At 59.8% G+C, this 12,021-nt stretch overlaps 1 protein-coding gene across 3 annotated transcripts in view; it reads right to left on the bottom strand.

Moving 5' to 3' along the window:
* The window catches only part of GNB1L (G protein subunit beta 1 like), a 32,518-nt gene extending 21,738 nt beyond the window's left edge, over nt 1-10,780 (bottom strand). The window contains exon 1 of one of the 3 annotated variants that reach the window (XM_043901029.1): nt 10,495-10,780. The gene's annotated coding sequence lies outside the window, so the exon portion shown is untranslated. Of the gene's footprint in view, nt 1-7,908; nt 8,501-8,530; nt 8,637-10,494 lie in introns of those variants that run through there. The other 2 variants (XM_043901032.1, XM_043901030.1) reach the window with 2 other exon arrangements.
* Nucleotides 10,781-12,021: the final 1,241 nt, after the last annotated feature.

Below are 12,021 nucleotides of genomic sequence, written 5' to 3'. Positions count from 1 at the left end.
TGAGCAGACACTTCACCTGCAAGATGCGCAGACGGTGAACACTCGGCTCAGCGCCCTTAGCCTCGGGGAAATGCAAACAAAAGCGCCACAGCTCAGGTGAGGCCAGCAGACCCGCTGTGAGTATGCAAACTGCAGGAGCCCACAGCCAGCCGGGCGGCCCCAGACCAGGGAGCAGCAGTCACGTCGCCAGCCCCGGGACCGCTGGACATCTACTCTAGAGAAACGAGATCGTGCCTGCAAACGCCTGCACCTGAGCGGTCTGCTCTGTTCAGAGTATTGCTCAAGTGCAAAATGACCAAACCACCACCCACCCTAGAGCAACAGTGCAGGAACCAAGTGTTGAGGAATGCAATGCTGTGCATGCGTTCACGAGAATGGGAGCAAGGGCCAGCCTACACTGCACGGCCCAGCTCACTGGGCATGCTGGAAATGGCAGGTGCCAGGGCTCGGGGGTGGGCAGAGGGGGGTTTCTGCCTGCGCGTTGGCACTCCCCACAAGCACATGTCGTAAGGATCAGCCTGAGGCCACAGAGACGAAGGAAACAGCTGAAGGAATGGGCCAGCGGGCAGAGACCTGTGAGGAGGCGGGCTGAAGCCCGCCCCGGAGGCCGCCTTCCTCTGGGGAGACAGGGCTCGTGTGGACAGACGTTCCCTGGCTACGGTGCGTGCAACGGCCCTTTATGTGGGAGGTCCTGCTCCCCGAAACCCGAAACCCAAACCCCAGGCCCGTCGTGAGGAACACAGGCAGTAAGTCCTGGCTGAGGGCACTCGCTCAGAACTGTCTCAGGCGCCACAGCCCACAGGAGCCCCCACGGACGCAACAGACCAAGGGGTCATGTCCAGCTGGGGCCCTGGGGAAGGACTGCAGGGAAAATGAAGGAAACTGGAACAAGCCCAGGAATCAGGGGACCACAGTGCGTGAGGCTGCTCATCCCGCAGAGGACGACCGCACCAACTGGGGGCGAGTGCCCTCCGACTGTCCTCAAGGTCGCTGATCTCCAAACCACATGGACCGGGGAATATCTGGGGGCCACTGCTTCTCCAGTGACTCACCACCAAGAGGTTATGAAAACCCAGCTTCCTACCTACATTTTCTGGCTTTAGATCCAATTTCTCATTCCAGTTAAGATGACTTTAAACAGACTCACTGCCAATTTTTAGGTGCTTTTCCTACTTTAAGTGATTTCCCACCATATTTTTGCCCTAATAGACTTAGATCCTAGAATGGACTGGAATGGGTGAATTTTACTCAGATGACCATTATATCTACTACTGTGGGCAAGAATCCCTCAGAAGAAATGGAGTAGCCATCACAGTCAACAAAAGAGCCCAAAATGCAGTTTTGGATGCAATCTCAAAAACGACACAATGATCTCTGTTCGTTTCCAAGGCAAACCATTCAATATCACTGTAATCCAAGTCTATGCCCTGACGAGTCACACTGAAGAAGCTGAACAGTGATGACCTACAAGACCTTCCAGAACAAACACCCAAAAAAGACGTCCTTTTTGTCATAGGGGACTGGAATGCAAAAGTCAGAAGTCAAGAAATACCTGGAGTAACAGGCAAATCTGTCCTTGGAGTACAGAATGAAGCAGGGCAAATGCTAACAGAGTTTTGCCAAGAGAACGCACTGGTCATAGCAAACACCCTCTTCCAACAACACAAGAGAAGACTCTTCACACGGACATCACCAGATGGCCAACACCGAAATCAGATTGATTATATTCTTTGCAGCCAAAGATGGAGAAGCTCTATATAATCAGCAAAAACAAGACTGGGAGCTGACTGTGGTTCAGATCATGAACTCCTTATTGCCAAATTCAGACTGAAATTGAAGAATGTGGGGAAAACCACTAGACCATTCAGGCATGACCTAAATCAAATCCCTTACGATTATACAGTGGAAGTGACAAATAAGACTTAAGGGACTAGATCTGATACAGTGTGTGATGAACTATGGACGGAGGTTCGTGACATTGTACTTGAGACAAGGATCTAGACCATCCCCAAGAAAAAGAAATGCAAAAAAGCAAAATGGATGTCTGAGGAGGCCTTACAAATAGCTGTGAAAAGAAGAGAAATGAAAAGCAAAGGAGAAAAGGAAAGATATACCCATTTGAATGCAGAGTTCCAAAGAACAGCAAGGAAAGATAAAAAAGCCTTCCTCAGCAATTAATGCAAAGAAATAGAGAAAAACAATAGAATGGGAAAGACTAGAGATCTCTTCAAGAAAATTAGAGATACAAAGGGAATATTTCATGCAAAGGTGGGCTCACTAAAGGACAGAAATGGTATGAACCTAACAGAACCAGAAGATATTAAGAAGAGGTGGCAAGAATACACAGAAGAGCTATACAAAAAAGATCTTCACGACCCAGATAATCACGATGGTGTGATTACTCATCTAGAGCCATATATCCTGGAATGTGAAGTCAAGTGGGCCTTAGAAAGCATCACTACGAACTAAGCTAGTGGAGGTGATGGAATTCCAGTTGAGCTATTTCAAATCCTCAAAGACAATGCTATGAAAGTGCTGCACTCAATATGCCAGCAAATTTAGAAAACTCAGCAGTGGCCACAGGACTGGAAAAGGTCAGTTTTCATTCCAATCCTAAAAAGGCAATGCCAAAGAATGCTCAAACTACTGCACAATTGCACTCATCTCACACGCGAGTGAAGTAATGCTAAAAATTCTTCAAGCCAGGCTTCAGCAATACATGAACAGTGAACTTCCAGATGTTCAAGCTGGTTTTAGAAAAGGCAGAGGAATCAGAGATCAAATTGCCAACATCCGCTGGATCATCAGAAAAGCAAGAGAGTTCCAGAAAAACATCTATTTCTATGCCAGACTATGTTGACATTTTGACTATGCCAAAGCCTTTGACTGTGTGGATCACAATAAACTGTGGAAAATTCTTAAAGAAATGGGAATACCAGACCACCTGACCTGCCTCTTGAGAAACCTGTATGCAGGTCAGGAAGCAACAGTTAGAACTGAATATGGAACAACAGACTGGTTCCAAATAGGAAAAGGAGTACATCAAGGCTGTATATTGTCACCCTGCTTATTTAACTTATATGCAGAGTACATCAGGAGAAACGCTGGGCTAGAAGCACAAGCTGGAATCAAGATTGCCGGGAGAAATATCAATAACCTCAGATATGCAGATGACACCACCCTTATGGCAGAAAGTGAAGAGGAACTAAAAAGCCTCTTGATGAAAGTGAAAGAGCAGAGTGAAAAAGTTGGCTTAAAGCTCAACATTCAGAAAACTAAGATCATAGCATCCGGGTCCATCACTTCATGGCAAATAGATGGGGAAACAGTGGCTAACTTTATTTTTGAGGGGCTCCAAAATCACTGTAGATGGTGACTGCAGCCATGAAATTAAAAGACACTTACTCCTTGGAAGGAAAGTTATGACCAACCTAGATAGTATACTAAAAAGCAGAGACATTACTTTGCCAACAAACGTCTGTCTCATCAAAGCTATGGTTTTTCCAGTGGTCATGTACAGATATGAGAGTTGGACCATAAAGAAAGCTGAGGGCTGAAGAATTGATGCTTTTGAACTGTGGTGTTGGCGAAGACTCTTGAGAGCCCCTTGGATGCAAGGAGATCCAACCAGTCCATCCTAAAGGAAATCAGTCCTGAATATTCACTGGAAGGAGTGATGCTGAAGCTCAAACTCCAACACTTCAGCCACCTGATGCAAAGAGCTGACTCATTTGAAAAGACCCTGATGCTGGAAAACATTGAAGGTGGGAGGAGAAGGGGACGAGAGAGGATGAGGTGGTTGAATGGCATCACCGACTCAACGGACGTGGGTTTGGGTGGACTCCAGGAGTTAGTGATGGACATGGAGGCCTGGTGTGCTGCAGTCCTCGAGGTCACAAAGAGGCAGACACGACTGAGCGACTTAACTGAACTGAGACTTAGACCTGTCAGTAGCGGCCCTCACAGAAGGTGGTCTGCACTCAGCTAAGCAGCTGCCTGGGAACCTTCGTCAGCACGCTCTCAGCTCCTCCTGGAGCAGAGGGGAGTTGGGGAGTGAGAGGCCTCCCTCACGCGGCATGGCCCCGCCAGTGGGCATGCCCTAAGGAATGCCCTGTGGTCCTGCAGGCGGGAAAAACTGAGACCCTTCCCTCTGAGCCTCCTGGGCCGCACCTGGACAGGCCATCGTCCTCCACCGCCCTGGTCAGCCCTGACCATAGCAAGGCCTGAACCCAGGACTGGCCCCCAGAAGTTGCATCACACCCGTGGAGGCCTGGGCCATCACTGGACAGCCTCCTGGCTGGACAGGGGGTCTGCCCGCCACTCCCCCAGCTCAGAGCCACGGGGAGGTCTGGGGGAGCCTGTGACACGGCACGGTGGTCCTGTCGCCGAGGCCCATGGGTCAGCGTCCTGTCCACAGTGCTGGCTCGCTGGGGGGGAAGGGGGGGGGGCCAGCCCCGCACCGCCAGGAGGCCGGGCCTGCCTACGACACTGCAGGGAAGCCTTGGTCCAGGGTCCAGGACAGAGCCCAGCCCGTTCCCTGCAGCTTGCTCCCTGGGCCTAGGACACGCGCCAGCCTCCCTGCCCGCCCGGGAGGCCCGCCGCGCCCATGGAGCCCTGGCCCAGGCGGTGCAACAGCGGGTCTGCCCGGGACCCCAACTGCACAAAGGAGCGTCTCTGGGACAGCGGCTGGCCACGGAGTCAAAGGCGCGCGTCACAGCCCTCCCGCGCCCGCCCTGCCAGGCCCCTGCCCCTTTGAAGCCTCGGTGAGTGATTGAAGCGTCTCCTTTCGGAGGGCAGATAGCACCGCGAAACCCGACTCTAAGCCCGGGATAAAGGTGGTTTGTTTCCTCTCAGCCGGTCTGTCAACACCTCCTCAGTAATTAGCCCTAATTATTACAGAGGGCCGGCCCCCATTTGGTTATTAAATCAGAAATAGTATCGTGGCCGGCTGTCTGTCAACGCCTGCCGGGCGACCTTGGATTCACTGGATCCTCTGTCAGTATCTGTAGCTTCAAAGATGCAGGCCCGGGAGGGGCTCGGGCAGGCAGCTCGGGGCCGCAAGGGGGTGGGGGCCAGGCCAGTGCCCCAGGCGGCTTCGGAGCCCAGGGTGGGGGCAGGAACCAGGTACCCAGGGACCCCAACCTGCACCCTGTCCCTGACCCGTCACCCCCGCCTCCGGGCCTGGTATGGCCATGCGTGGGGAGGGCGGTCAGGGGCAGCCTGACGGCCCTGCCCAACAACCCGCCTCAGCATGGCCTGCTCCCCGAGTACCTCCGTGGCCTGGCCTCACCCACACAAGCCGCAAGGGCTGACCTACAGCCATGGGCACGCAGCCATCTATCAGACCCCTTGGGACGGCGGGATGGGCCAGGAGGCAACGCCAGGGTGAGGGGTCACTAGCCCAGGAGTCGGACGTGGCAGGAAGGCAGGCCATGTGGGTGTGCTCAGCCGGCTGCGGGCACTTATGGGCAGGGTGGGAGCCCAGCCAGCTGCAGGCCGCTGGCCTGCCTGTCCCCAGTGCGGGCATGGAAAAGCCCCCTGTTGCCCAGGACGTGGGCCTGTTCCCGGCTGCAGGCCTCGGGGCCCCACTCCTGCCAGGAGGTCTGCTCCCCGGGGCCCAGCAGCCCAGGGCTGACCACGGTGCCTGGTGGTGCTCTGCAAGGCCTGGGATGCAGCCGACGCCCGCAGGCTGGCAGCAGGAAGCTCCGGGGAACTTGGAGGGGTCCACACCCGTGGGGGTAAAGGGCGCGCCCACTCAGGGCTCCTTGGCAGCCAGCAGGCGGCCCCAGCAGGCTGCTCCTGTGCGGGCAGGTGTGGGCTCACCCCCGCCACTGGCCAGTCTGGCGCCGCTCAGATGCGCAGGTGGGCAGGGAGGGGCGGGCCCGTGACGGGGCGACAGGACCGCGAGGGCGGGAAGGGGCTGCCCAGGCCAGGCGACCTGAGTCACATGGAGGAAGAGCGTCCAAACTGGGGGTACAGGGTCACGTCCTCACACCGCTGCCTGGGGCTGAGGAGCTCGGCACGCGGGGTGATGTTGGAGAGACGCTCATGCCGGCAACCCGAGACTTCTAGGATGCAAGACCAAGCAATCCACATTGGTGTCAACAGGTCAGCCGTGCCCCCAAGTCCACGCCTATCGGAAAGGCCAGGTCAGTGCCCTCCTGCCCTCCCAACCCACAGCAGGCCAGGCCACAGCTGACCGGGCTGGACGGATGCAGTCCCACTGGGGCCGCAGTGCCACCAGGAGGGGCGGGAACATTCAGACTCCTCCATCAGATCAGAGGTGAGACGGCACTCACTTCCCGCCTGCATGCTTGGTCTGCTGTATCCGCTTCCTCCCGCCAGCCTGCCCAGGGGGCTCGGTGGTAAAGAATCCACTTACAATGCAGGGGGATTTGGGTTCAACCCCCACGTCAGGAAGGTTCCCCGGAGCAGGAAATGCTGGAAGTGGCAACCCACTCCAGTACTGCTGCCTGGGAAATCCCACGGACAGAGGAGCCTGGGGGGCGTGGTCCAGGGGGTCACAAGAGTCAGGACACGACTGAGGGACTGAACCGCAGCCTCCCCTGCTTCCAGACTCGAAGCTGTTCTACTCACAAGGTGTCTGTGCCATGAAATGACGCGCGTGGACCAAGAGGCTCTGTCAGCATGGTAGAGTGAAATAATGCCAATAACACCTATTTTACTTATAACGTTTTACCAGCTGGTTATTCGTTTTTTCTAGAATGACTTATCAGCTGCACTTAGGTTTCGACTGATCTTCTTCCGTCTCCTCCAGAACTCTAAGACCCACAGGGTCCTGAAGCACAGGCCGAGCCACCCATGGGAGCTGGTGTGCCCGCCCCTCTCTGCTGACTGGCCCAAGGCGCCTCAGACCCCGGCCCCGGCCCCGAGCAGAGCAGGATTGGTCACTGTGGCCCGGCCCCGAACCTCACAGCCCTGGTCTGGGGCCCACTCCTCCCCTCGCCGCCAGCCTGGAAGCCGGTCCTTGGGGCCACACTGCTCCCCCGAGCCCCCCCGCCCCCTGCTTCAGCCCCAACTCCTTCAGCCAGACCCCGCAACGCCCGTGGCCCAGGCAGGAGCCTCACCTGCGACTCCAGCCAGGTGCTCGCGGCTGGCCCCGGCCCCTCCCACCACAGACAAGACTCACGCTTGACCATGGACCCTGTGCACGTTTAATGGCCCTGCCCATGTGCCGGGGACACCAGGCCGACTGCTGGAGGCCCCGCCGCAGGGCTCGCCGTCTGCTGGGAACGTGGCTGTCACAGCACGAGGTGTGCGGGCTGAGGCAGGCGTGCAGTGGGCGGGACGGCCAGGGAGGGCAGCGCGGCCCTGATGAGACCGGACCTGGGAGGGGCCCAACTGGCGGGCTGGCGGCTGTGAGCCCCGGGGGCACCCTTCCTCACCAAAGCCCTCCCACTCCGACCCAAGACTGAAAACAGCCGCTTCCTCCAGGCGGCCTTAACTTCCTGCCCCGAGGACGGGAGCAAGGGGCAAAGCCTGGGGCAGCGGCAAGAGCAGACACCACGCAGGAGTCCAGAGGGCGGGGACACAGGCCTGGGCATCCCAGCACGGAAGGGACGGGGACAAGCCCACACGGACGTCGGACGGGGATGATCCCAGGACCTCGGTCCACTTGCCGGCAGTGCCCCCCACAGGTCTGGGGGCCACTAGGGGCTTGGAGGACGAGGGGCACAAGGTAGAGACCACCACGCCGCTGCAGCTCCCCCTGGGGTGGGTGCGGGGCTCACAGGGAGTTGCCTGTGCCCAGCCACCCCGAACACACGCACCTTCCGCCCAGCAGCGGGGCCGGGCCCAGGCACCACCCGGAGCCACACCTAGTGTCCAGTGGGGCCACCCCGCCGTGACAGGGGCATGCAGGCCGCTTCACCTGGGTCACCGCCATACCTGCACAGCCCGTGCTCCGACAGGGCCGCAGACGGGGGCAGGGTTGGAACGGTGTCTCTTCTGGGGCCTCGGCGGTGTCCACTGCCCCCGGGATGGAACCTAAGGGTGACTCCTGGACACCCTGGGCGAGAGGGACCTATTCTCTGGGCAGGGGCTCGGCCAGTCCTGTATGTGGAGGGGCAGCTTTAGGGGCACCTGCCCTGGCTAGGGGGCGGCTGGCCCTGTAAGACCAGGACTGTGTGCAGAGCTGGACAAGGCTGGGGGCCCCATAGGCCTGGGGTGCCCTCCGTCGCCAGCGGCTGCTCAGAGCATTTCTGGACGTGGAGTTGAACTAGGAACAGCAGAAAGCCCAGAGCAGTGGGGCCAGGCCTGGGTGGAGTGCCCGTGTTGCGTGCCGGGCCTCTGAGAACCTAGGTGAGCACTCTCGCCACGGGCAGCCGTGGGGCCACCGGTGGCCGGCTCAAGGCTGGAGGCAGAGCCCAGGGCACTGCTGCATGGCACTTGGCAGGGCCATCTGGGGCTTGAATAACCTCCTCAAGATCCTGGGGATAAAGCCCATGGTTGTACCCAGTCCCCATGGAGGCAGGGGGCTGCCCACACTCAGGCTCAGCCTGTTAGGCACCTGAGGTTGTCCCGGTGGTGCTCGAAGCGGGAGGTCAGGTAACTGTCCAGCTGCGCCAGGAATCGGTCCAGCAGCCAAGGCGCTGTCGAACGCGCCTGGGACCGAGCCCGGCACGCAGGGGCGGCCCTGACTGCCACACAGCACCGAGCTCACCGAGCTCGTCTGCTCCACAGTCGTGTACACACACGGGGTCCCCATAGTAGGAGCGCTCAATCCAGGGATCCACTGGGGGGGCGTCCACGACCCCAGGAGAGGCCCCATGCATCTGCTGCCAGGGGTGTGTGTGGCGCAGCTGGCCGCCACCCGGACAGGACAGCGAGGGCCCTGCCATCGGTGACGAGGCCTGCTGGGAGTGGACGGGAACTGCCGTGCCAGCCAGGGAGGGCACGAGGAGAGGGGCCCGGAGAGCAGGCCGGAGCAACGGACGCACAGGCAGAGGCGGCTGAAGAGGGGCGCTCCAGGCAAGTGCTGAGCGGGCAGCTGACTGCGACCGCCACAGGAGAGCCCAGGAGAGCCGATGGGACCGAAAGCTGCAGGCCACCATCCGAGGCGATCTGTCCAAAAACAAGGCAGGAAGAGTGGGAAGGAGGCCCAACCATCACCACTGGGTGGCCGACCCCGGGCCCCACCGGACCTCTCCATGTGAGGGGCCTGGAGGCCCACTGGGGAGACCAAGAAAGCAAACACCGCCTGGCCTCTTCAAGGACAGGGTGTGATGGCGGACATGTCCACCCAGGAGAAGGAGGGCCCAGGTCAGGTCCCCCCGGGCTTCCTCGGACAGCCTGAATGGCTGTCAGGGCATTTCAGGAGGAGGGTCACGGGGGGGATCTATTCACAGCAAACACTGACCCGCCGAGGCCGGTCCTCTCGCCGTGCCTGAGGCGCGGGGGTGAGTGAAGTCACTTGTCTGTGGCCAAATGCCAACCACTAAGTGAAGATACAGCTGACCCTGGCCTGAGACCACCCTGGCCTGCTCCAGCACTCATCACCCCCCCAGTCACCCATGATGCGTCACAGTCCCGCGGACCGATGCCCCCCACCCCCGCCCTGCACTCAAGTGCTCAGTGTCACGAGACCCCAAGAGCATTGCAGCTGTTACCCACGTGCCCTCCAGCCCACCCCCACCCCCATGCAGACCCCTGTCCCTACTCACAAGGCAGCCACCCCCACCCCAAGGGCCTCCTCCCTGCACCCCCCTCCCTGTCAACAGCCTGGCATCCAGCCCCTCCTGGCCAACAGCTTTAATTCCACTGGCTGTGTCTACTCTCACCACCCCAAAGTCACCACGCAAAGGGCCACCTGCTAGAGCGGGCCAAAGAAGCACAGAGCAGAGAAAAAGGGGCGGTTCCCATCAGATGCAGCAAGCCTGCCTGACGGCTAACCCCTCCCCAGTCTCGTGCAAAAGGACGCCCACCGGTTTTTGGCACACCGTGCCTCGCTTCACCCCTCCGGGGGCGGTTTCGCCCACAAGGCTCCACACCCGCTCCCTCCACCTGTCGCCCACAGACGCCGGCCTGCACTCACCTTCGGGATGGCTCCCCGCGGGACCACCTGTTCCCCATCTGCCTGAGCTCCTCCACGGGGCACGGCCTGTAGGTCCTTCCGCCCGGCACCCCAGGGTGGCCCCCGATACCTCCCTCCGCACCCACTCCTCTGTGTGTGCGTGTTGGGATAGGAGGTCTTCCACCCAAAAGCCCGTCCCACCCTGACACTGACACGCTGGGGTGACAGAGGCCGCAGGCGACAGGTGAACGCCGCGCACGGCCCTGCCGAGCAGCCCAGAGTCCCACCGGCCGCTGACAACGCGCTGCCCACGGAGCACTCAGGCCCCGACCCCGCGAGGCGAGGGGAGGCAGCGGCCGCGCCCCGGCCCTCTCCGCCCGCCCGCGCCACCTGAGGGAGCCGGGTGCCCAGCCCGCCCGGCCCTCCCCCGGATCGCGCGCCGCCGCACCAAGCCCACCTACCTGCGGCCGCGCGGCGCCACGACGGTGCCGCTCCCTCGACGGCCCGCACGGAGCGGGCGAGACCGGCCGCGCGAGGCCAGGCCCGGCACGGCGCGGGCCGAGGTCGGGAGAGAAGGAAGGACGCGGACCCCGCCTGCCGAACCTCTGAAGACCGCAGACCCAAGCGGCCAGGCTGCCGGCCCCGCCGCGACGTGGACCCCGCCCCCTGCGTGCGCGCGGCCGCCCCTTACGGCCCCGCGCCGGTCTCCCGGAGGCGCCCGCGCCTGCGCCTTGCGCCCGGGGGCTGCGAACGCGCAGGCGCTTCCGGCCCCGCCCACGGGCGATGCGGCGCGGGGGTTGATGGGAGCGCGCCCTGTCGTGAGCCCCGCGGAGCGCCGCGCGCTGGAGCCGCGTGCGCAGGCGCGGCCGGGGCTGAGTCTGGCGTTGTAGGAGGCGCGGGGCTGAGGGCTGGCTAGCTGCTGAGGAGTCGTGGCGCCCCCGGCCTCCGCGGGCTGAGGGCGCGACCCTTACCCTCAGTTCCTGCCGAGCGCCAGGAGGGGTACTGGGAGGGTCGGCACAGAAGGGCTGCGTCGCCCCCCCGCTGGACGGCGTGTCCGCAGAGAGCCCGTCGTGGAGGCCCGGCTAGGGCCGAGCGTGGACCTGCGCCCCGGAGCGACGGGGCGGGGTTGTCCGAGGACTGTCCGCCGTGGGCGAGCCAGGGGCAGCCGGCACGGACCCCGAGAGCGCAGCTGCGGGGGCCGCTGGCGCCCTCCGAGTGGACTCCCCGGGGCCGCCCCGCGCGGGCGGGTTACCAGGGTCGAGGTCACCGGGAGTGGTGTCACACGAGCCCCCTCTCTGCCCTGGTCTAGCGACTCCTTTCATGAGACCGTCCCTGAAATGTTATCTGCATTTGCACCCAAGCTTACTTGCTTTGATCCTTGAAACGGAATCAAAGGTTACATTGTACCTTCTCAGGGTCCGTGGGCCTTTCAACAGCCTCGCCAAAAATAATAGAGGTGGCACCCAGCCAGGAAACGCCTCCTGGAAGTGTGAATGAAACTTGTATTTTTCGGTTGTGTCTTTCCTAATTGACCTGATAATTTAAACTTCCTGCTTCAGAGGAGAAGGGGAGTTCCTGACAGTTTGGCAGCTCAGGGAGGTCAGTGGAGAGAGTGGGCAGCTGGCTTTGTACAAGGCACTCATCCAGCTGGGCCATGCGGTCAGAAAACACATTCTTGGGTCCAGAACGCTTTTTTGTTGTTGTTCAGGTCATCTATGTATATGTATTTTTAATTGTGGTAAAATATAATAATTAAAATTTATCATAACTATTTCTAAGTATACATTCAGTAGCATTAAGTACATTCATATTGTTAGGCAAACTTCACCACCATCACCTCCAGGACTTTTTCATCACCCCAAATGGGCACTCTGTCCCCGTTAAACACTCCCCAAGCCCCTGGGAATCTCAATTCTACTTTGTGTTAGTTTACCTCTTCTAGGTATCTCATGTAAGTGGTGTCATGTATTTGTCATGTCACTTAGAAG

The sequence above is a fragment of the Cervus elaphus genome, chromosome 5 (assembly GCF_910594005.1).
Source record: "Cervus elaphus chromosome 5, mCerEla1.1, whole genome shotgun sequence".
Classification (NCBI taxonomy): domain Eukaryota; kingdom Metazoa; phylum Chordata; class Mammalia; order Artiodactyla; family Cervidae; genus Cervus; species Cervus elaphus.
This window is presented reverse-complemented; position numbering and strand designations above follow the sequence as displayed.